At 46.5% G+C, this 24160-nt stretch overlaps 1 protein-coding gene across 1 annotated transcript in view; it reads right to left on the bottom strand.

Annotated features, from left to right (window-relative positions):
* Positions 1-16879, bottom strand: part of Nlgn4x (neuroligin 4 X-linked) — a 187762-nt gene extending 170883 nt beyond the window's left edge. The window contains exon 1 of the mRNA XM_048797403.1: positions 16535-16879. The gene's annotated coding sequence lies outside the window, so the exon portion shown is untranslated. The remainder of the gene's footprint in view (positions 1-16534) is intronic.
* Between the last annotated feature and the right edge of the window lie 7281 nt (positions 16880-24160).

Here is a 24160-nt window from a genome sequence, read left to right as displayed (position 1 = left end):
ATGTTAGCAGTACTATCCCTGTTTCCAAAGAATAAGCAAAGTTTTCAAAACATACTCAAGACAAAGGAGAGCATTTACGTTTATGAGCATTTTTTGTGGAAATAACGGAGACTCGCTCTGCAAAATGTAAAAAGCAACGTGGATAGAAAAAGAGTAGCAGTCAGGATCCCAGTCCAGTTTGAGCAAATTAACTGCTTCTTTGTTAGTGTCTCTGCATCTGTTTAGGATTTTCAGAAAAACTGTGTATGGAGGACTACTTGGCTCTTCAAATGAAACGTGTCTTTTTCCAAGTTTGTCACCATTGGGCTAAAAATAATGAGATTCACGCCTCCCTACAGGAGCAAAAAATAAATGCAAAAAATGTGCATTTATTGGGGAAATGGAGAGAATAATACAAAAATCACTGATGCCCACGTCACCGAAGGCAAAGGTCACATCACCTTATAGTGGGGGGCTGCTTTGAATTCAGAGCCTCTCGGGTTCAAATAACGGGGCTTTAGAACATGCTTTGCACATGGCTCGATGTTGCCTTTGCTTCACAGGAAAATGTCTTATTTTCTCGGAGAATCTAATTGGAATCCATCACTGTTAACGGTTCCCACCACATCACACCGTTTTCAAAGAGTCTGAGATTTCATTTTCTGTGCAGCTATTGGCTGCTGCTCCCAGGGATGCTCATAACCTTGGAGTGAGTGACAGCTCACCTCCACGGCTCACAGGTGCGGGTGTGGAAGTCACACGCTGCCCTCATCCCAAGACGCTACTGTCCCATGTCCTCTGTTTCTACTTATTATGCCATCTGGCCCGATTTTAGATAAGCTAGTGACAGTCCGTGTGCATTTTCTTACCGACAATTTTGCAGGATTTATTTTTTATTTTATTTTATTTTTCTCTTTACGACTGGTGGGATGCATGGAGTCCCGTCTTTTCTTATTTCAAAAAGGAAATTCCAAAAGGATGCCGTTGCTATCTCTCATTGCACCGTCTGCAAGATTGATCCGGCCATGCCACCGTATCTATGGTGCCTAAGAGAATCCCCCAAGACAGTGAAACTCCCTGGGTCAAACCTGCAGGAAAGTCTCTGATTTTAAAACACAGATTTCTAATTTGAGTGCATCTGTCCTCCCAAGAGCTATCGGAAAATGTCCTGAGACCTTTTGGGTTGTCAAACCTGAGGACCGGGCTCCTAGGGGGCATCCAGAGGGTGGGTGCTAGAGAGGCTGCCTAGCACCGGTGACATGCAAGAGAGCCACCGACCAGCAAGCATGTCTCAAGGACTCGGGCGCAGGACCCTCTATCTTGTTTTGGGAGGCAGATGCATTTCTGCTACACGTCTGAGCCACACTCTTAACATTATGCAGAACTGTACCGTTTTCAAGGCTCTCTAATGCACCGTTTCGTGATGATTGATTTAATCAATAATAGTTTAGTATCCGTGGTTTATGTTTAGAAGTTAGGGTTTCTGTGTAATCCCAATGGCCAGTGAGGCTGAGGCAGGAGGATGGCAAGTCGGAGGCCATCCTCAGCAACATACGGAGGCCCTAAGCAGCTCAGGGAGACCCTGTCTCTAAATCAAATACAAAAAGGGCTGGGGATGTGGTTCAGTGGTTGAGTGCCCCTGAGTTTAATCCCTGGTACCAAAAAAAAGATGGGATTTGATCCCTGCCTGCTCTGTGCATATATAACCGCCATATGCATACATCACAGGGAGCCCGATGAGCAGGCACAACCAATATGCTACCTTAACTCTAAAACATGCAAAGTGGTGACATTGTCCAATGGGCGCAGGGCCCACAGGACCTCGGTGCCGCCCACACAAGCTCTCTGCAAAGCTCCGGGTGTTTTAAACTGAAGCTTCCTGTCGTTAGAGAAACGGAAACATTGTTGCAAGAAGATCCTCAAAAAAAAAAAAAAAATGAAAAGATAAAAACCGACTTAAGTTTCGTCACAGGGGTTCCCGGGATCATCCCCTCTGAATCCCTCGGGCTTAAGTTTTCCAACCCTGAAATTTCTGCTGCTCATTTTAACTCTGCAGAAGCAAAGTCCCCGACGTAGGTGAGCCATGTCACCAGGTTAAAATGCTGACCTGGCTCCCATCCAGGGAAGAAAAGGTGCATTTCAAGGACATTTAGGATGAAACCCCTTGAAAGTCAAGTAGGTGACCCAGAGTTGTGACCCACAGGGCACCCCCCAGGTGGGGGAGGGGGGAGCAGAAAGGCCATCTGTCTGTCCAACAGGAGGCTGTTCTCGGGTGACTAGAAATCATCTCAGGGACAATTGTGGCATGAAAAAAATTCCAGGTTTGGGGTGCAGGGGTACCAGGGGTTGAACTCAGGGGCGCTCGATCCCTGAGCCCCATCTCCAGCCCTATTTTGCACTTTATTTAGAGACAGGGTCTCCCTGAGTTGCTTAGTGCCGAGGCTGGCCTCCGATTTGTGATCCTCCTTCCTCAGCCTCCAGAGCCACTGGGATTACAGGTGTGTGTCTGTGTGTTTTTTAATTTCTTAATTCTGATCTTTGTTTCTCTGCGGTCCACTGGTCTGATAGGAACCAATCATCCAAAAAAAGAAAAAAAAAAAAAAAAAAAAAAAAAGACCCCACCGACCTATTGGAGAAGAGACAGATCTTATGCAAATCCCCTCGGTTTGGACAAAGAGCCAGAGTCCAATCTCTGCCCAGTGAATGCAAAGCTGCCTTCTCTCCCTGGGCACGAGAAAGACATCCTGTCCCCTTGAGCCTCTGAGATTGCTGGTTGGACCTCTGATCCAGTCGTAGTGGATCTTTCTTTCCTCTGAGGACCAGAACTGGAAGACAGATGTAGCACTCAGTCGTTTTTGCAGAGATAAAAGGTATACAGCTGGCATCTCAGAGGAAGCCCCGCGCTGGGAGAGAAGCAAGTTCCCTGATAAAGTCTACGAGGGCTCTTAAGACGGTCGGAGAGAGAGCAGGGCGTTTTAAATAAGTGAAATTCATGAACATTTTCCAAGATGGTGAGATGCTGCAGGTCGGACTCCGGTCATCCTAGAGGCTCCGGAGGCTGAGGCAGGAGGATCGTGAGTTCAAAGCCAGCCTCCGCCAAAGGGAGGCCCTGAGCAACTCAGGGAGACCCTGTCTCTAAATAAAATACAAAATAGGGCTGGGGACGGGGCTCAGGGGTCGAGTACCTCTGGGTTCAATCCCCAGTACAAAAAAAAAAAAAAAAGAGAAGTCTCTTCCTGAGCCAACATGACGGAGAGTTGGGCCTCATTTTTCTTCTAGAAGGTCCAGGGTCTCTGGCCTGATTCCTTGGTCCTTGAAGCACCTTGAGTTGAGTCTAGGGCAGGGTGACAGAGACGGGGGGTTCCATTTCATTCTAGTACACATGGGTTTCCAGTTTCCCCAGGAGACGATCCTGCTAAGTGCAATACACCAGCCCCAAATCCCAAAGGCAGAATCTTCTCTCCGATACGGACCTCAGTTTCTCCATTCCTGAGTGAACACAGGACCAGAGCAAGCCCACGTCCTGCCCCACCACAAGGCTGGGAGGTCACAGTGCACGTATGTGCTGGGTCCAAGTGCACCCTACGTCATGTCGACCCAGAGAGAACCAATCAAATCAATAAAGGCAGCAAATATAGGATCTTAGGAGAAAGGAGTTCCGCTAGCACCGTCGCGAGTCTACCCCTAGGACAGGTCAATCATGCGTTTCAGCAGAGCTGCTGCAAGAGTCCGGAGCTGCCGGACACGTGGGGATTGGCAGGAGTTGAAATGCTCCTGAATCCGGCTTGATCAGTGCACATGGTGTGCAACAGGAATAAACAGTAGCCAACTAAACACAAGTGAGGCCTCACGTTGAATATGCTCATGAGTACGTTGCGGGGCAGGTGCTCAGGAAACACACCAAGTCCCAGTTTTCTCCAAATGGAAGAGGCTTTGTTTAGCTGGTCAGCTGACCACAGCTCCCTGCAGGACCCCCAACTGTCTCTGCAAGGAACAGCCCCAAGCCTGAGCATTTTAGGATATTTCAAGGCAAAAACCCACACCCAGGTTGACGTAGCTGCTAAGAGGCAGGTGCAGAAGCTGGCCTGGGCAGGTAACGAGATAATGCAATGGGTGAGTTGGGATTTCCCAGGGGACTGTCCAGATTGGCATAGTAGTAAGCCAGCAAAAGGGAAGTGGATCAAAATTAAAGAATGGTTACTAACGTGCAGACAATCAGTCTCCGACATGGTGCACTGCCCGGGAAAAATGGAAAGCAAAGAGAACAATTGGACATTGTTTCAGAATCATTATTTGTGTCACCAAGGATGTTGAGTGAGCTAGGTGACCATTAGGGGGTGCACAGACGGGACTTTCCAAGAAGCATTTCCTACAGGAGATGGAGTCTCGGGGAAAAATGGAGGCTGTCTGGTCCTCGCCCATGACATGGAGACCAGAAGTGGTGACCACACCCACACGCTGAAGTACAGCCTGGTTTCCGGAACCATCCTTTCCTGCCCGCACTGACCAACCTGCAATCACTAGACTACGAACAGACCCTAGACCTGGACACGTCTGGACCCCCTTAAGTAGCAGAGGTCTCCGGGTCTCTCCCGCCCACAGAGCTCAGGGGACGATATGGAAATGGACATCTCAGCCTCAGCCTGAACAGAAATCCTTTTAGATGTGCTATTGCAACTTTCTTCGCGTTTCATTTTTTTCCTTTCCATGAGAAAAGTTAACTGCGTACCGTGGAAAGATTTAGCAAAAGAACCGGAAGGTTCTTGATGGAGCTGGGCACCGTGACGCATTCCCGGACTCTCAGGGAGGCTGAGGCAGGAGGATCGCGAGTTCAAAGCCAGCCTCAGCCAAAGGGAGGCCATAAGCAACTCAGGGAGACCCTGTCTCTAAATAAAATGCAAAATAGGACTGAGGAGGGGGCTCAGGAGTGGAGCGCCCCTGAGTTCAATCCACAATATAAAAAGAAAACCCTGGATACACCCTCCCAGGGAGTCAGAGGCTCCACACAGGTGAGCCGTTTGTATACCTGAATACTAGGGCTAATGCACACGATGCAGCCTTCAAATGTCTGTGGTTATCCTCTAATAGATCCAAGCACCTCAGTTTTTAGTTGTTCATCCTTATGAAGCCGAGCCTTTTCTTATAGCACCTGAAGTGTGTCTGCAGGTTTGCAAAAAACCCTTTGTGTTTAAATCCATTTTTGAGGGTGGCAGTTGGGTTGGGGTGCATTTGCTAATATGTTCCTGGACACTCGGAAATTCCAGTTCTGTCCTTCCTCCTGACAAAGACTCTCCCACAAAAGTGAAACGAAATAAAATAAAATAGAAGCTGTTCCACATTAATTGTCACCTGTGCGGCTTCAGTTGAGGACAATGTTTGGTAGAACTTTTATGTCACACCTTTGGAAAGAAGGGACAATATCATAGCTCGATTCCTGTTGGGCACCTTTGATTTTATTTTTATATAACAATAAATATCCTATGGGAAAAAAGAAGACTTCAGGAAGGAGTTTTGCAATTGAAAATGGAGTTGTGCATGTACACACACACACACACACAGAGACACAGACACACACCCGTGTGTATAAACTGTTGAGATAGATGCTGAATTAATCTCCAGGATATATCAAGAACTCAAAAAACTCAACAGCAAAAAAAAAAAAAAACTCCAAATAACCCCATCAATAAATGGGCTAATGAGATAAAAAGATGATTCACAGAAAAAGGCATAGAATTGATCAATATATGAAAAAAATGTTCGACATCTGCAGCAATTAGACAAATAAAATCAACAGGACTCTAAGATTTTATCTCGCCCCAGTCGCAATGGCAATCATCAAGAATACAGGCAATGATGAGTGTAGGTGAGGACGTGGGGACAAGGCTCCCTCCCACGTTGCTGGTGGGACTGCAAATTGGGGCAGCCACTCTGGAAGGCAGGATGGAGATCCCTCAGAAAACTAGAAATGGAACCACCATGTGACCCAGCTATCCCACTCCTGGGTTGACACCCAAAGGACTTGAAATCAGCACACTACAGGGACACAGCCACATCCATGTTCATAGCAGCTCAATTCACAACAGCTAAACTGTGGAGCCAACCTAGATGCCCTTCAGTGGATGAATGGATAAAGAAACTGTGGTATGTCTACACAATGGAATATTACTCAGGCATAAAGAAGAATGAAATGATGGCATTGGCTGGTAAATGGACGGAGCTAGAGACTCTCATGCTAAGCAAAATATGCCGATCTCAAAAAAAGCCACAGGCTGAATATGTTCTCTGATATGCAGATGCTAATTCACAAATGGGGGAAGAAGGAAAGAAAGAAGTCCATTGGATTAGACAGAGAGGGAAGGGAGGGGAATGGGAATGGGATAGACAGTGGAATGAACTGGACATCGCTTTCGTATACTCCTATAGGAACACACACAACCAGTGAAAGTCCACATTGGGTCCAACCACAAAACTTGGAGGTTACACTCCATGTATATATAATAGGTCGAAATACACTCTAGTGTCCTGAAAAAAATCTTTAAAAAGATACACGGTGAACATTCATAGAAATACACAATTTCTTTCTAACTGGTCTTTGACCAGCTTAAACCCCCAACAATATTTTTTTAATTGACATGTGGTAAGTGTCCACATATATGGGGTACAGTGGGCCATGGCAGTGCATGTACACACTACGGTGATCAGATGAGGATCATGGGAATTCCCAGGACCTCAGACCATTATGATCTGGGCTACAAACATTCAAAACCCTGACTTCTGACTATGTTAAAAAAAAATACTAACAGTTAATAACCATAGTCACCCTACTGTGCTGTGTAGAACTTTGGAAGTTCTCCTTTCTATTCAACCACAGTTCTGGACAAATTTACTACCTCCTCTCCATCCCTCCCTACTCCCTACCCTCTATTCCACTCGAATCTTCTAGGAGATTGGTTTAGACAACATTCTTGTTCACTGTGACCAAAGGACCAAACAAGAACAAAGTAAAGGAGACGAGGTCTAGTCCCTGGTGGCCGACTCCATGGCTCTGGCCCAAGGGGAGCAGAACAAGATGGCGGCAGGGCCTGGAGGAGGAGAGCAGCTCAGGACAGGGCACCAGGGAGCAGAGAGAGCTCTGCTCACCAGGGACAGGACAGAGACCCCAAAGGCACAGCCCAGTGACCCCCTCCTCCAGCCACACCCCACCTGCTGCAGTCACCACCCAGTGAGTCCATCCAAGTGGATTAATCCACTGATTTGGCTACACCTCATAATCTATGCATCTCACCTCTGTCCCCCTGCATCGTCTCTCACCTGAGTTCTGCGGACACCTCGCATCCACACCATCACACACACCAACTCTCCCTTCCGCTCAGGAGGGGGGGCACTTGGATCTGCCCTTCGTACCTGGCTTCTTGAGTTATTTTTTTTTTTCGAAAATCTGTGCTTGGGCTACAACAGATTGAGTTTCCCTCTGCTTCGTTTTACATTTGAGCCTTTATTTTAAAAGGCTCCTTGTCTCTCCGCACATTTAACTATTTTCTCCCAAAAATCTGTTCCGTTTTCTTATTCTGGGCAAGTGCTCCATCTTCTCCCCGGGTTTTTCTTTTCTGGTGAAGTTGGCGAGAAGTTCCATCCTCGGTCCCCACCGACTGGGTTCCATCTGGTCCCTCCAAACCCTCAAGAACTACACGCATACATAGTGCACGTCAGGTAAAACAGAAATATTAGTGATAGACGGGAGGTCAATCCGTTAGAACAAGCCGACCAGGAAAAGAGAAGGAAATTTACTGGGAACAGAGATTGATGGATTTATGTGCATGTACCCATAAGGTCTAAGGAATCCCACTAATAAGTACAATATAATGCCCTGATAAACCAATTAAAATGCAAATGTGTGTATTTGCATTTTTGCATATATACGATATTACGAATGTATATATGTGTAATTCTGGTCTACGCCTCTCTGATTCAGGAGGCCAGGTAGCGCCATTCCTCTCTCCCTGGGGACCATGACAAGCTACACCATCTTGGCTTACCAAACCCAGCAGCCAGTATTGCTAAAGAGGTTAAAATCCAACCGTACGTCATTACTCTCTGAAAATGATGAGCATAACCCCTGCTACGTGAGCTAATGTGACCTCCACCTCCAACTATTTAAAAAAAGATTTAGGAACTGGAAAAGGAGCCGCCATCTTCCTGAATATTCAATATGGCGCAATATTCAATATGGCGCCCAAGAGATGAAACCCATATCCCCCTTCACATGCTCAATGGAAGATAAATCCTGACAAAACGTATTTGCTCTAAGACACAGTATTCTGATTTAAATTTTTTGTTTGTTTCTCTTTCTTTTTCTGATACAAAGAAGTGACCCAATGGCACTGGTACAGGGTTAAAAATGGACCAAACATAAGTAGTTTAGTCTCCTTCAAAACCTTACTGCTTGGTCTACAACGAATGGGGAATGAATGAATTACAGAAAATTCATTTTAACACGAACGTATCTGCTAAAGCCATTATCACAGGTCACCTCCCGTCCCAAGAGCATCTCTTTTCAGAGTGACATTCAAGTCAGGACGATGTCATAGGACGCTTTCCAAGATGATGTGACACTGGGGACCCTTTAAAAACAAACTCCTGATGGGGGAGCCCTTTCCACCAAACACTACCATGTGTCTTCAAATTTCTTTTACGGAATCACCATGAAGAAATTTGTCCTGGGAGATGTTCCATCTCACCAACTTTAAGCAGCGGGATTTTCAAAAGCACAGGGACGGACCCGGTCACTCCTATACGGGCAGCGCTGGAGTCTGCTCCCTGGGCTGTCACTGGGTTGGAAACGATGCTCAGAAAAAAAGCCACAAATGCAAGAGTAGGAAGCTGTTTCCATACTGGGCAAATGGACCTCCTCCACTGGACTCCTCCTTGCCAGAGCCAGGCAGCTGCATCCCTACGTCCGCCATATTGAATTTCCATCTTGAGCAAGGCCCCAGAATGGACTCAGCCAGCAGACTCTGTCCAGCAGAGGGCCAGGGAGGCTTATCAGGACCAGCATCCCCTGCACACCAGGGCCACTAAAAGCTTGCTGTGCCCACTCCTTCCTGGTCAGTCCTTCCTAATCTCTGGGGGCTCCTTAAACTTGAGTTGTAGCAACAAAGGGGTCCATCCATCCATCCATCCATCCGTCCATCCAGGCAAGAAAGACACAGAATCTGATACAAAGTCCCACCGACATGGCCCGTTCTAATGGGTTCACTGTCCACCAAGGACCTTAGGAAGGGCCCTAGGGTGCTGACCACCACCACCAATCACAGCCTTCAGCTTCCTGGAGTGAATCTCCTGTGGACCATTGCAGGTCACTACTGAGGAACACCACGCACCGCCCATACACAGGTCCTTTAGCAAAGTGCATGACAGTCTCCGTCTTGGCACCATCTATATATTATGTGAATATTATATGCACATATCAGGGGGCTGGGTTGTGGCTTGGCGGTAGAGCGCTCGCCTGGCAGGTGCGAGGCCCTGGGTTCAATCCTCAGCACCACATAAAAATAAATAAATGAAATAAAGATATTGTGCTCAACTACAACTAAAAAATAAATATTAAAATATATATATATATATATAATATATATTATATATAAATTATATATCTATATATATATAATATATATTATATATAAATTATATATCTATATGTTATAAATATCTATAAATATATATCTATATATTATATATAAATATAGATATATATAAATATAGATATATATAAATATAGATATATATAATATATGTATATAGAGCGATATATATATATATATATATATATATATATATACACACATAGATATATCCTATGGGCATATTTTATTGCATATTTATATACATTTCTCTAATTGCATCCACATATTATGTATACTCAGATTTCACTACATACTTATATAAATCCCTCTAATTGTATCAATCTGCATATTATATATACTCAGATTTTATTTCTTCCTTATATAAATTTTCTAACTCTATACATCTGCATACTATATGTATACCTATTTGATTACACATTTATTCCAAATTTGTTGTTTTTCTATATTATGAATATGTACACACGATAATAGTGATATGAATCCTACTGTTTTATATTTATAGGCGATTATCCAGGATATGATGCTTGCATAAGACATTTTATGTCTAGATAAGTTCTATTTGACATAATGCACTATAATTAAATACAATGCATGTGTGTGACGGTATTTAAGTCTTACTGCATGTGCTGGACATTTACATATAGTCGTGTTTCTAAAGGAAATGTACATTTAAATATCCAAATATATATAAACTAGACTATGATATGGAGGCTTTGCAAACAATTTGGATGCACAGCTACTTATGAAAAAAGGCAAAGTTCTGCCTTCAATCCTGCAAAAATAAGTCGATTGATAATAAACGCTGCCATCAAGTTTGTAAATCGTGTGTCCATAGTTATAGGGATAAATATGTAACATGCATGCACAGTATAAATGGGGTTTTCTTCGCTGATTTTGTATTTTGTATAAAAATATACTAATGGAAAAGTATTTAGGGGTGGTTTTATATGAGCATAGCATGCATCTCACAGGTTGAGGTTTAAATTCCGTGCACCGTGTGCCTCGGTTTCCGGACACTCTGTATTCAACCAGTTTCTGTGATGGACTCTCTGGACTTTGCAGATAAGATCTGGTGATGCCAGAAACCGCCCTTAGGTCTCCCTCCGTGGCCCTGACCTGAGTCACCCCTTCCCACAGACCAGCACGTTGAGGTTTCAGAAACCCAAGCCTCTGTCACATGGGAACGTGGCATCAGATTCTCAGGACCATGCACACAGTGTGACAGGGACAGCCTGTGACAAGACAGCTTCAGGTGCTGCTACGGGGCGGGGGGGGGGCTTTTGCATGCACCCAGGGGGGGTGCCAGGAGCCCAGGCTGAATCCGAATGCAAAGCCCATCTGCAGGAAGAGGGGACCCAAGGACATCAGGGGTCTGTTGTAAGCTTCTCAACTTGGGAGCCTTCAAACTCCTCTGGGTTCACTGTCGGGGACACGGGGTTCCCTGAGCTGATGCGGTCCCTGTGCTCGGGTTTTAGCACCCAAGAAAACAGGATTCCAGGTCAAAGACAAGGGGCTGGTGTGGTGACTCAGGGGTACAGCACTTGCCTGGCACGTGGGAGGCACCGGGTTCGATTCTCAGCACCGCATACAAATAAATGAATGAAATAAAGGTCCAGCAACATCTAAAAAAATTCTAAAAAAATCTAAAAAATATATTCAAAGAGAATGCTCAAAGGAGAGGCAGCGTTATATATGCATACACGTCCCTAAGCCCTCGCACTCTGTTTAGGGCTCATAATTAGTGAATGGAGCTCTCACTGCTAAATCTGCTAAATGAGGACCACACCTGTCAATCATACACAACCTAGGAGAGACATCTCTGAGTATCACACTTTTGGTGGATAAAGATGAAAAAATGATTAATGAAATATCCCTTTTTTTTCCCTTCTGATACACACTCAGAGTTTACCTGATGTGATGCAATGGTGGAAAAAAAATATTTCATGCAAGAAATACCTTCTAACTCTTCCACAGATGCACACAGGTGTGTAGATCAACCCGCACGTATGTCATGCCAACCTGAGCACACGCGTTGATGTCGCGTGTGCAGAGCTGACTTATTTAGGAAAGCAATGCTCAGTGACACGTCTTATTTGTGCAAAAAAAATAAATAAATAAGTAGATAAATAAAGTCTGTTTTTCTGAGTTGGCTGCTGCATTCCGAGTTCTGCCCTGTTTAAGGAGCAAAAATCTGACATTAGCACACACCCCGCAGTGGGAACATCAAGAAATGTGATATGCACCTTGGAACCCGGGGGACCAAGTGTTGACGGTGTTGAAATGTTAGACAAGGACCCATTTCCTCGGGCCAGCATCGCAATACACAGAGGGCCCTGTCTGCACTTTGCAGAGCGGAACTTGGAGTCAGCGTGACTGTTCCTACCGGTGCCAATCATGGATCCCTGAATTCTGATCCCTGCTGTACACGTTCCAAAAACCCATCAAGGGGAGGCAACTTTGCAGTCTCAAAATGACGGGCTCCGATTTCAGGCCCCAGAATGGAGCTCTGTGTTGCAAATGTGCGCCCCTCCCCCGCACCCGGACAGCAAGCACCAAACAGAGGCCAGAGAGCAGCGGGGTCCAGGGGTCCTGTAGCCACACATCCCCAAAAATGGTGCTCAGATATGGTGCCAAGTCACTATTTAAAAAAAAATGCATTTTAAATAAAGCAACCCAGAGAACATTCTGGGTCATTGCTCCCCATTTTTAAAGAGCATTGGAACCATTTCATTAGCAAAACCCCCAAAAGACACACTGGAGTCCTTGAATTGGAATCCTCCACCCAGGGAGATCCCAGAGATGCACTGTACAGTTTCACCTGCTGAAATTATAGAACCATCAGGAATAAATTAAAGAAAACCACAGATCGATCTATAAGCACATAGACAGACAGATCCCTACCTAGATGGATAGTAGATAGGTCTATAGAGATTAATCTTTAAATAGATAGTAGATAGATGTATAGATACATAGATAGGTAGATCCATACCTAGATAGTAGATAGATCTGTAGATAGATTGATCTATAAATAGATAGTAGTAGATCTATAGATAAATAGATAGATAGATAGATAGATAGATAGATCCCTACCTAGATAAGTAGTAGATAGATCTATAGACAGATCTATAAATAGATAATAGATCTATAGAGATCAATGTATAAATAGATAGCAGATAGATCTATAGACAAATATATAGGTATAGAACTATATAGAGATCTACAGGTAAGATATATAGATACCTGGAGCTGTAGATAGATGCATGGATTCATAGATAGATCCATACATAGAAATTTAGACCTATACACACATTGATCTATAGATCGATGGATCAATAGATAGATATTTTTTAAATGTTGCTGAGTCTCATTTTCTCCCCTTCATACACTATTTCTGGGAGGAAGAGTAGCCTAATATCTGCTCAGATGCAAGGAGGTCCAGCCTAGAAGCATTGGGCCAATCAACACCCATGGACAGGTGTGCCTCTGCCCAGCCCAGGTGTGCGGCCCACACACCCCAACAGGTGAGCTCACCACAGAATGCCTCAACTCAGAAAAGACAGCCCCATCCACTGGTGGGTTGATTTTAGCAGAGCTGTTTGGTCCTTTAGAGAGTCATTTAATTTATTCAATGTGACCCTCTGCAAAAGGAAACCCTTCCTATCCATGGATCTAAGTATTTCTTCAAAACTGTCAGTTGCAAAAATACCAAAAAAGAAAGGAAACAGATTCAAACTACACTGAAGGTTGTTTTTCCCACTTGGTATGACGATATATACATATTGTCAAAAGGAAAATGTGTTTCAGAAAGAAGACCCTGTGGCTTGTATACTAAAATGTCCTAATAAATAGACAGACAGACAGACAGATCTATATGCCTAATTGACACTTGAGTTTCATATACTGAAATGAACTCTCCTTGTGTTGGGCAGAAAGATTTTTTTTTTCTATCTGGATAAGTTGCCTTCAGTGTAAGAGTCTTGTCATTAGAAAACAATAAATTCAGTCAACAAGTTGGATGAGTGCATATTTATGTCCCCAACCATCCAAGAAGGGTTTCCAATGGAGAGGACCAATTAAAAGAGAAGGATGTGAAACTGAGGTCCTCTGCATGTTTGTTTTCCTGAGAACCTTTCTCCTCGGGGTCCAGGGATAAAAGCACAAGATTGTAAGGAGTTCTTAAGGGCACGGCTGTGTGCCAATCCACAAGGCCCTCCCGTCATTGTGCACGGGTCACCAATGAGTTTTCTGCAGATTACTACAAAGAAAAAAGAAAAAAAAATGAGTAAAACCTAAACTGAGAAATAAAGAGAAAAAAAAAAAAAAACACATGCTGATCATCCTCTGCCCACATCTCAGATCAAAAACTAGGAGCTTGCAAACACACTCAAGTCGATTTGCTTTCACTTTTCTAAAAACACCAAGAAATCTGCCACCTCTCCCTGAGGTAGCAATCCCAGAGTTATCACAAATCTCTGCCCTGATGACAGGTCTGGGGAGGAAGGAGCAGGTGTCCTGGCTTCAGGGCCAACGGGGCATATGCAACAATATTCTATGAAAAATACAAAGGAGAGCCACGATTTCTCCACCCAAGAATCATCTATCCAAGCACCTTCCAGATAGCATCTGAGCCCAGCCATTATGACCGAAATGCAATTATCTTTCAACCCATATTCAAAAAAAAAAAAAAAAATCATTTCTAGCTTCCAAAAAAAAAAAAAAAAAATCCAAGCTCTGATTTTAATCCAGTGATTTAAAACTGATGAAGTAATTTTCCACTTGCTACAATTGGCCCTGATTATATTCTTGCATGTTGGAGAAGAGACTGTTACTTACACACACACACACACAGCCTGCATTTCTTTTGAGTGACAGAACACTGAGTAGATGCGTATTTGCAGAAGCCCCTGGGAAATTCTTAGGTCCTGAATTGCAGGAGCAAGAAAAAAAAATCTTCTATTTTCTTTTTTTTTTAAATAAAGCATTCATGCAACCCTGTACGTGAGCACCCCCACAGCCCCACACGCCACCCCCGGTTCTATTCCATGCACCCGGGAAAATCTACGCTCGGGATTTAGAGGATTACTGTTAGCGTCTTCCCCGCAGCCAATTCAAGGCATGAACTAATTCTCCACTGGCCAAATCTGCCCCCACGAAAATGCAGATCTGTTCGCCATCTGATGGTCGCAGCTGGCTGTGCCAATCTCCAGGAAAACGCGATCCCGTCTCCATTCAGACCATGCGGCTCTCTCTCTCTCTCTCTGCAAGGCCCAGGAGCTGGGCTGTGTGCGTGCGCGCAGTGTGTCCCAGGGGGGTCTGCAAGTCCCTCTCCCTTTCCCCCGCAGGACGCCCACCCAAATGGCTCATTGTGCTTCCTGAGGGTAACGAGGTCTCTCTAAACTTTTTTCTTTTCCTTTTTTTGTCTCTTGTCTCTTTGCAGTCCCCCCCCCCAAAAAAAAAGAAAGAAAAATCACAGTAATGGCTGATCGTGCGCGACCTGCCCGCGGTTGGACAACCCGGGGGCACCTCCTTCCCGGCCTCGGAACACGGTGAGCAGGGGGACCCTGTCCAAAGCCCAGGATGGACACCCCGACGACCCTTTCCGCACAACTGACCGAATGCACAAAAATAAGAAGAAGACTGTCACATCAAATCGTCCAAAGCAGAGTCCACACCACCACCTTGTGGAGTCTGGCGGCAAGAGCAGCACCTGCCAAGTTCTCGAGCCCCCTCCCCAGGCAGCCCTCGCCNAAAGAAGAAAAAAGGGGAGGGGGATCCAGGCCAGATTCCAGGGCTCGCAAAGAAGCCACCCCACCAGCCACCTGCCCCCAATCCCCTCGACACCCTCCCATGACTTGCTTCTCCCCGCCACCCCCGGCGCGCGCGCACCCACACCCACGGCAAGGTTTGCTCCCCGGTTTTGCAAAAAAAAAAAAAAAAACAGCGCTGAGCCACCCTGGGCTCTCCAGCCGGGGTCTCCAGCGCGCCCCGGGATGGCTGCCCAGCCAGGTCCGGATCAATCACGTGCGTTACTCCGTGCACCACACCAGCCGTCATCTTAACCGAGGCCAGCAGAGGAGAGGAGAGAGGGAGGGGGGGAGAGATGGCTTCATGCAAACCCAGCCAAGCCTGATTTTCCTGCTTCTGTCTAGTTAACCACCCCCCATCCCCGAACCCCGCGCCAAAAGCACCCCAGGCGGTGGTAGCTGATAGTTTTCTTCAAGAAAGAGAAAGAGAAAGGCCCGATCCGTGGTGGCTCACAGTTTGCAAGAGAAGCCTCAGCCTTCTCCTCCACTCCTGGCTTGCAGAGAACTGGCGCTGGGCTCCGGTCCTCGCTTCTGTGCTGCAGACACACACACACACACACACACACACACGCACACGCACACTTCCCCCTCCTCTCCGCCACACGCGTGTGTTTATTTGTATGTCAGGCTTTTGCTACTTTGTAAACACATCACACAACACACCCCCCCCCCAGCAACCAGAGCCCTTCCAAGAGCTGATGGCAGCAAAATGCATCCCAACAATCGTGGTCCAAAAAAAAAAATATATACACATTTTCTTTTTTTTTTCTGTCCAGTCCCCCATAAAAGCCAATATTTCTATGGAGATGCTGCCTGCCTGCAGCCTTCCCATGAGAAGCTGTTCATACATGTCCACACACACCCACCCACACCTAAGGAATGGAGCGACAGAGGGGGACACACTCCAGTCCCAATTCTCCTCCCAATCCAGGAAAGGGAAGGAAACAAATAAAAATGCCCAGTTAAAGGACGCCGAGATGTCCGCAGAGAGCCTCCCCACACCACCACCACCACCACCTTCCAAGTTGAAATGTTCCAATACCAATCCCGACACAGAGAGAGAAAGGCTCATGACCACCGAGAGAGACATCTTAGAAAGGCACCTACCTGGGGCTCAGGGAGCTGCATTGGCTGATAAGGGTTCTCCTTGCACATCCAGATTTTTCCAGGGAGCAAGGCGTCTGATTCAGGAGGCGGTAGGCAGCCAGGGCAGCTGCTCCACCTGCTCATCCAAAGGAATGCGAGGGCCACGGGCAGCACCCTGGGAGGAGATTCAGTCGCTTGGGTGGTCCATCGTCCTCCTCCGTGGCCAGGGAGAAGAAAGCATCCGAGTCCAGGCAGCAGGCGGGCGGAGAGCCGGGGCTGAATCCAGACTCTGTGCTGAGAGCCAGAGATGGGCAAGAGAAGCGGCTCTGTGAGAGAAAGAGAGACTGAGCCGAGAGGTCCCGCTGTCTGCAGCCCTCTCCTCCAGCCATTGGACCAGGCTGAATGAAATTTACAAACGCCCCAGCCAATAGATGCGCGCAGTTGCCTCCATCACTAGAGAGACACAGCCACCCTGCTACAACCTCACGCAAAGAGCAGCTTAATCCCAGTGCAAACCAGCTGTGACAGAGAGAGCCCCAGCCCGGGGTGGCAGACAGGTGGGCACAGACCAGGCACACAGCAAGCCACCCAGCAAAGCGTCCAGCCAGCCCGGGGGGCTACTGGGCAACCTCAAAATACCCTCTGCACTGGGCATCTTGAACTGTTTGAGGTCAGGGTCTCCGGCTGTCCTGGTGGTCACAGGGTCACTCACGGGTGCTTAACCACTGGGCCACATCCTCAGCCCCTTTTTAAAAATCTATTCATTCATTTATTTATTTTTTTAATTTTTGAGACAGGGTCTCACTAAGTTGCAAAGGGTCTTGCTAAATTGCGGAGGCTGGCCTCCAACTTGAGATCCTCCTGCCTCGGCCTCCCAAGCCTCGGGGAAGACAGGCAAGTCTGGCGTGCTGGTTAGTTTGAAACATGGCCCAGTTCGCTTTCAAGGTCTAAAGAGTTCATCCTTTTCAGCCTATCTCCAGTTGGGAGAGAGAATAATGAATTTCAAGTCGGGACACGGGAAATTGACGATCAATGGACACTATGTGAAGTGGGTTTAGGAGCTGTTGAAGCAGACGTTATCCGATTTGGGGTAATGAACGTAGGTGCTTCAGCTGGATTGCTGGGGTCCAAGTTGCCGATAACCTTCAAGGTGTATTTAAACGATTTCCGGCTCTCTTCCTTCCTGCATCTGCAAGTAATGAAGGGGGTGACGTGAATCTCGCAGCCAGGTGGTGATAATTAGCTGAGTGTATACTTAACAGGATGTGGCAAGTCTTAATAAAGGTCAGATATTCTTAATTTTTTTTTTTTGACACTGCAGTAATTCATTTATAGAAGGAAAATATACAACTGCCTCTTCCCGGTTGCCTCTGCTGAGAACAGAGAATTGAAGCATCCAGTCTGCAGAAATGAATTGATATAATGGTATCATGTGGGGTGGGGGGGGGTCCCTGCAAATTCTTGCAAGAGGGACTCCTGGGTCGCAGGGCCCACCATATTGTAAGGTTCGTGTCCAGGGCTCTATCCTTGCTGGGTCAGTCTCCTTGGAAAGCTGGTCACCTTCTGTGGATCTTAGGGGAAAGATCTTTACAGAGATCCCATGTGGCTCCCCTGTGGTTTGGACCTGAAATGTCCTCAGGAGGCCCCTATGTTAACGGGTTGGTTTCCACCTCGGAGCTCTTTGGAGGTGGGGCCTGGTGGGAGGAGCTTAGGTCTTTGGGGGTGTGGCCTTTGGAGAGGACTGTAGGATCCTCTTTTTCTCTTCTGCTTCCTGGCCACGAGGGAGGTCTCCGTGGTTAGCAGCCCTGGTGGTTCTGCCCCATGACACACTTCCAGCCACGATGAGCTCCTTCCCCACAGCCTCAAAAGCAAGGGGGGCCAAGGGACTGAAACCTCAGCAATTGTGATTCATGGTCGACCTTTCTTCTTTATCAGTTGATGGTCTCAGGTAACTCATTACAGTGTCGGAAAGCTGGCTCATACAATATAAAAACCTTCTTCACCAAAAACAAGAATATAAATATAGATACCTATCCAATAATGGAAAAACAAATAATGCACATAAATATTTATAAATATATGCCTATTACAAATGTATATGCATATATGAGTACGTACAAATATCGCATATTGCTTTTCTGTATAACACAAACATATGCATATTTGACTATGTACATCTATTGCATATTGCTTTTCTATTATTAGATATTTAAACTCATCTCTCTTCTCATATTGGATAGATAGTCAAGGTACACTGACGTGGTAATGTTACATCAATAAATAAATCCATTATAAATGTATTATTACGTAAGAAGTGCGGCTTTTCCTGAAAAGCAATGACATACACAGATAACGAATACAGACCCACAGATGTAGACACTGATGTCTAAATCCTGCAGTTGAGCAGCATAACCTCAACTCAAGCAGGACGATTTATATATAATAGGCAAGAAAGTCAGTGACTTTGCAAGAATGTATTAATTCACTGACTGACTTAGAAATTCCTTCAGCACTTTGTAAACTCTTGCACAGTCTTGAGAACTGAAAATATATCTGTGATCTAATCTTTTTTTCCCCAATTGTTTTTGCATTCTGGTACCAAGGATTGCATCCAGGGGTGTTTCACCACCGAGCCACATGCCTGGGAACCCCTTTTTATTTTTTATTTTTTTTTTATTTTGAGACAGGTTCTTGCTAAGTTGTGAAGGCTGGCCTCCAACTTGGGATCCTCCTGCCCCAGCCTCCTGAATGGAAACCGGGCCTCCAGAGCTGACCGATAGCGTTCGTGCACAGCCACAGCCAATTAGCCTAAATCTGGACCCAGAGCAGAGACCCCGGGGCTGAATCAACCCCTAGCCTGGCGTGCTCAGGTGGGGGAAACCCGCTATGGGGTCCTCTCTTGAAACTCAAGAGCTCTGTTCCGGTGTCTTTCTTGGATAAATCCTCCTCTTGCAGGCACACCACCTGGTCAGTGGTGTTCCTTCTGCAAATTCACAAGAATCCAGTAAGAAGAAATGGACGCTGAGCCCCCCCCCCCGCCAACACTTCCCGGCTGCAGAGACCCCACCTCCCAGCAGAATCAGAGCCCAGTTCCATCTCAAAACCTCGGTTTAGCTTGGGATGGGGGCGTGTGCCTCTCATTCCAGTGGCTAGAGCCTCAGGCAGGAGGATCCCAAGTTCAAAGCCAGCCTCAGCATCTCAGTGAGACCCTGATGTAAGTAAAATAGAAAGGGCTGGAGATGTGGCTCTGAGGTTAGCAGGACACGGTTCCATCCCCGGTATCAAAAGGAAAAGGGGAAAGACTTAAGTTTTGCGGAACAAGATGGCGGCAGGGCCTGGAGGAGGAGAGCAGCTCAGGACAGGGCACCAGGGAGCAGAGAGAGCTCTGCTCACCAGGGACAGAACAGAGACCCCAGAGGCACAGCCCAGGGACCCCCTCCTCTAGCCACACCCCACCTGCTGCAGTCACCACCAATTAATCCATTCAAGTGGATTAATCCATTTATTAGGTGGAGGCTCTTTTAACGTGGTCTTTTCACCTCTGAACTTTCTTGCATTGTCTCCCACAGGAGGTTTGGGGGTCCATCTCACATCTAAACCGTAATCCCGGTTTTAAGAAAGCATACAGCAGGTGGATAATGAACCCAGCACCGTGAAAAGGTATCAGGATCTCAAGATGTTCAGGAGGTCATGGGTGATATATGGGTTCACTGTGCCCTTAAAGGTAGAAATGATTAAGGAGAATTTTCAGAGGAAGATTGCATTTAGAAGGAAAGGGACGGAAGATAGATATTGTTCAACCTAAGATCTAGATGGGTGTTTGGAAACCGGGGGAGTTGAGCCTGGCAGAAGGGGTGAGTATTTTTACAAAGGTCGGATTATGTGGAGTATTGAAGGCTTGCTGGAGAGGTAGAATTTTTCCAGTTAGCCGTTGAGGAGCTAATAGCATATTTTATGTAGGTGGGAAAAGGAGGAAAAAATCAGATTTATATTTTAGGACGTTTGCTTTGGTGGTGATATGGAGAGTGAGGTGGAGGGAGGGAGGGAAGAGAGCAGAGAAAATAAATATTCCTGAGACATTGAAGGATGGATGCCCTAGAGAAATGAATTCCTGAAGGAGAGAGCGAGAGAGAGAGAGAGAGAAGAGGAGGAGGGGGGAGAAAAAGAAGAAAAAGAAAAAGAAGGAAAAACAGGAGGTGGTGGAAGAGGTGAAGGCGGAGGAAGAGATGGAGTAGGAAAGGTGAGGGAGGTGTTGGTGGAAGAGGTGAAGGAGGTGGTGGAGTAGAAAGAGGTGGAGAGGATAGTAGAGGAGAAGGAGGAGGTGCTGGAGGAGGAGGTGGAGAAGGTGGAAGAGAAGAGGGTGTTCATGGAGGAGATGGTGGAGGAGGAGAAGGAGATGAAGGAGGTGGTGGTGTTAGTGCAGGAGGTGGAGGAGGTGGTGGATGTGGAGGAGGTGGAGGAGGAGATGCTGGAGGTGAAGGATGTGTTGGTGGAAGAGGTGGAGAAGGTGGAGGAGGTGGAGGAGGTGGAGGAGGAGAGGGTGTTGCTGGAGAAGGTGGAGGAGGTAGAGGTTGAGGAGGAGAAGGTGTTGGTGGAGAAGGTGGAGGAGGTGGAGGTGGAAGAGGTGGTGAATGTGGAGGAGGAGATGGTGGAGGTGGAGGAGGAGACGGTGTTGGTGGAGAAGATGGAGGAGATGGAGGAGGTGGTGAAGGTGAAAGATGTGGAGGAGGTGGAGGTGAAAGGTGGTGGAGGTGGAGGAGGAGAGGATGGAAATGGAGGAGGAGTTGGTGGAATAGGTTGAGGAGGTGGTGAATGTGGAGGAGGAGAAGGTGGAGGTGGAGGAGGAGAAGGTGTTGGTGGAGGAGGTGTTGGAGGTGAAAAAGGTGGAGGAGGTGGAGAAGGAGATGATGGAGGTGGAGAAGGAGATGGTGGAGGAGGAGGTGTTGGTGGAGGAGATTGAGAAGGAGATGGTGGAGGAGCTTCAGGAGGTAGTGGAAGAGGTGCAGGTGGAGGAGGAGATGATGGAGGTGGAAGAGGAGAAGGTGTTGGTGGAGAAGGTGGAGGACGTGGTGGAGGTGAAAGAGGTGAAGGAGAGGAGAAGGAGATGGTGGGGGTGGAGGAGGAGATGGTGGAGGAGATGGAGCAGGAGACGGTGGAGGAGCTTGAGGAGGTAGTGGAAGAGATGCAGGTGGAGGAGGAGATGGAGGAGTAGGAGTTGGGAAGGGGAAGAAGAAGAACTAGGAAGGAGGGTCATAAAGAAGAGAAATAAAGAGAGAAACAAGACAAGAGAGGGAGCCCGGCGTGGGCAAGGGGTCATTTCTGAGTACACTCATGGGGGCCCCTTGGGAGGGAGAGTTGGATTCGTGGGTAAATCAGAGCTTGACCTGGTCGGTCGGTTGGTGGCTGGTTGGGTAGCAGAGACCTTTCGTGGGGCATGTGACCTGAGAGGAGGGAACACATCATCCCATTTTTATCACTGCCTGAGTGACCCTTATGATGTAGGGTCAGGCGGAGACGAAGGTCACACAAAGACTCAAAGCACTAAGGCTCGGAGGAGGAGCTAGTGATGAATGAGACGGTTTGTTCCAGGAGAAGATGAGAAACGTGATCAATCACCTGGGCTACACTCCTACCCTCCCGGGTGGTACCGTCTTACCACGTCCATCAACCAGGTTATGATTTGGACCCGGAACTGTCCCTCCAAGGCTCCTGTGTTGCAGTCTTGCTCCGCGTGCAGGGGTGAGGCTCATCGGAGGTGATGGGATCCTGAGGGGCCTCACCTCATCAGTGGACGGATCCATCGATGGCTGGATGGACGAGGGGGAGATGGGACCTTCGCTGGAACTGTGTGCCCTTGGAGCAGGACTTGTGGGAACAGTCTCGTCCTCTGTGTCCATGACGTGAGAAGTTGCCTCTGAACACCCTCCTACTATACTCTGCAGCAACAGGACCTAAGCTGTGGACTGTGAGCCCAGGTAAACCTTTTGTCTCTATAAGTTGATTATCTCAGGTATGCGTAATACAGCCACAGGAAGCAATAGACTGGGGAAGCCAGATACAGAGATACGCAGCACGCGCTCCTACGGGATTGGCTCGTGCCCGAGTTAAAAAGGAAAAGAAATCTGATTGAGAACACAGGACTCATTCGTAGTGGTCTGTCCTTATTTTGCAATCGCTAGAAATGAGTAGAAATATAAAAATGCGTGATCTAGGGAGGCTTAAATGTAGATGTAGTCCTTGGGGGGGAAAAAAAAATCTCCGCCGCGTGCTGATGATAAATATCTTCGGGAGTCACCCTTACACGAGACCTGAAAGTTCTGAGCATGCAGTTTAGTAAATTTGAGAAGAAATCGGAACAGAAATAACCTTGAACGTATGATCTCTGCCTCATATTTACCGGTTTACCCATCTTATCTGTCGACCCCAGGCAGCCGACATGACCAGGGCGTATGACATTCTCAGTTTATCAGAAAATATTTAAATGGTTCTGTTCCTGCATTGGATTTCGCAAGGAGATGAAGATATCGGATAATTAATAATAACACGGATCGAATAAGAGAAATAAACCGGAGTCTCCGCGTATTTGCTCTCTTAAGGTTGAGCAAATTTCATTCTATCTTATTTTATACCCCAAAGTGGCTAAATAAACCTTTTTTTTTTTTTTTCTTTTTCCCTTTCAATGATCCAAAGCAAACGTGGAACCGGTCGAGGTTGAATGATCATGAATTTCAAATGAGTGTCAATCACTTAAATGAGGTTTTTCGCAAACTCTTTTAAGGGACATCCTTTTTTTTATATGTGCAAATAGGGACTCAGAAGGGAGGTAGAAATGGTCTTCTCTGTTCCCACGAGTTTTGTAACGAGAGCATTTTGTAAAGCTATTTAAACCTTTAGGGAAATAGGTTAAAATGTATATTTTCCAATAGGGAGGCTGTGGAATGCCCTGATTCCTCTACGGGCATCGGAGAAATGGGTAAAATGGTCCCCGTCGGGGCAGGAATCCTGTCTTGGAGATATCGATCGATGGGTGATAGACACAAACGTACTTATAGATTGATACGTGATTAGGTAGAATCGATGGGGGGATTGGAATATTATACACCTGTGGCAGATGAACAGTCAGTGGAAAGATGGATGGATGGATGGACGAACGGACAGAAGAGATACACAGAAATTGGTAGATGAATGATTGGCAGATACAGAAATCCACAGGCAGATGGATGATTCCCTATAGAGACGGGAATGATGGCTCTAAACCCATCGATGGAGATCTATGGGGAAAAAATCTGTGATCTTCTCTCATCGTCTCCTCTTACGGGATATTTCAGGAAATGTATATTTAAAAAAAGAAAGTTTAGCAAAATAGGCTCAGCTTCAATAGATGTGCCTTGTGGGTTAAATCTCTCTTTTCCTAATGAGCCACATCAGCTCAGCTGGGAGGGACGGTTCCCCTCTGGTCAGAGGAACACCTCCTTATCCAGTTTAGGTCAAATACCTGTGGCCAGCGTGCGTTCTGTACAGGACAGTAGAAAGTCCACACGATCTTCTTCTTTCCCTGCAACTGCACAAAAATGACTATGAAGTTTCTGGGGTTCCTTCCTCCAATCGCAGGGGTGTCATCTGAAAGCCTATTTTAAAAAAAATAGT

Source organism: Marmota marmota, unplaced genomic scaffold (genome assembly GCF_001458135.2).
Source record: "Marmota marmota marmota unplaced genomic scaffold, marMar, whole genome shotgun sequence".
In the NCBI taxonomy this organism is placed as follows: Eukaryota; Metazoa; Chordata; class Mammalia; order Rodentia; family Sciuridae; genus Marmota; species Marmota marmota.
This window is presented reverse-complemented; position numbering and strand designations above follow the sequence as displayed.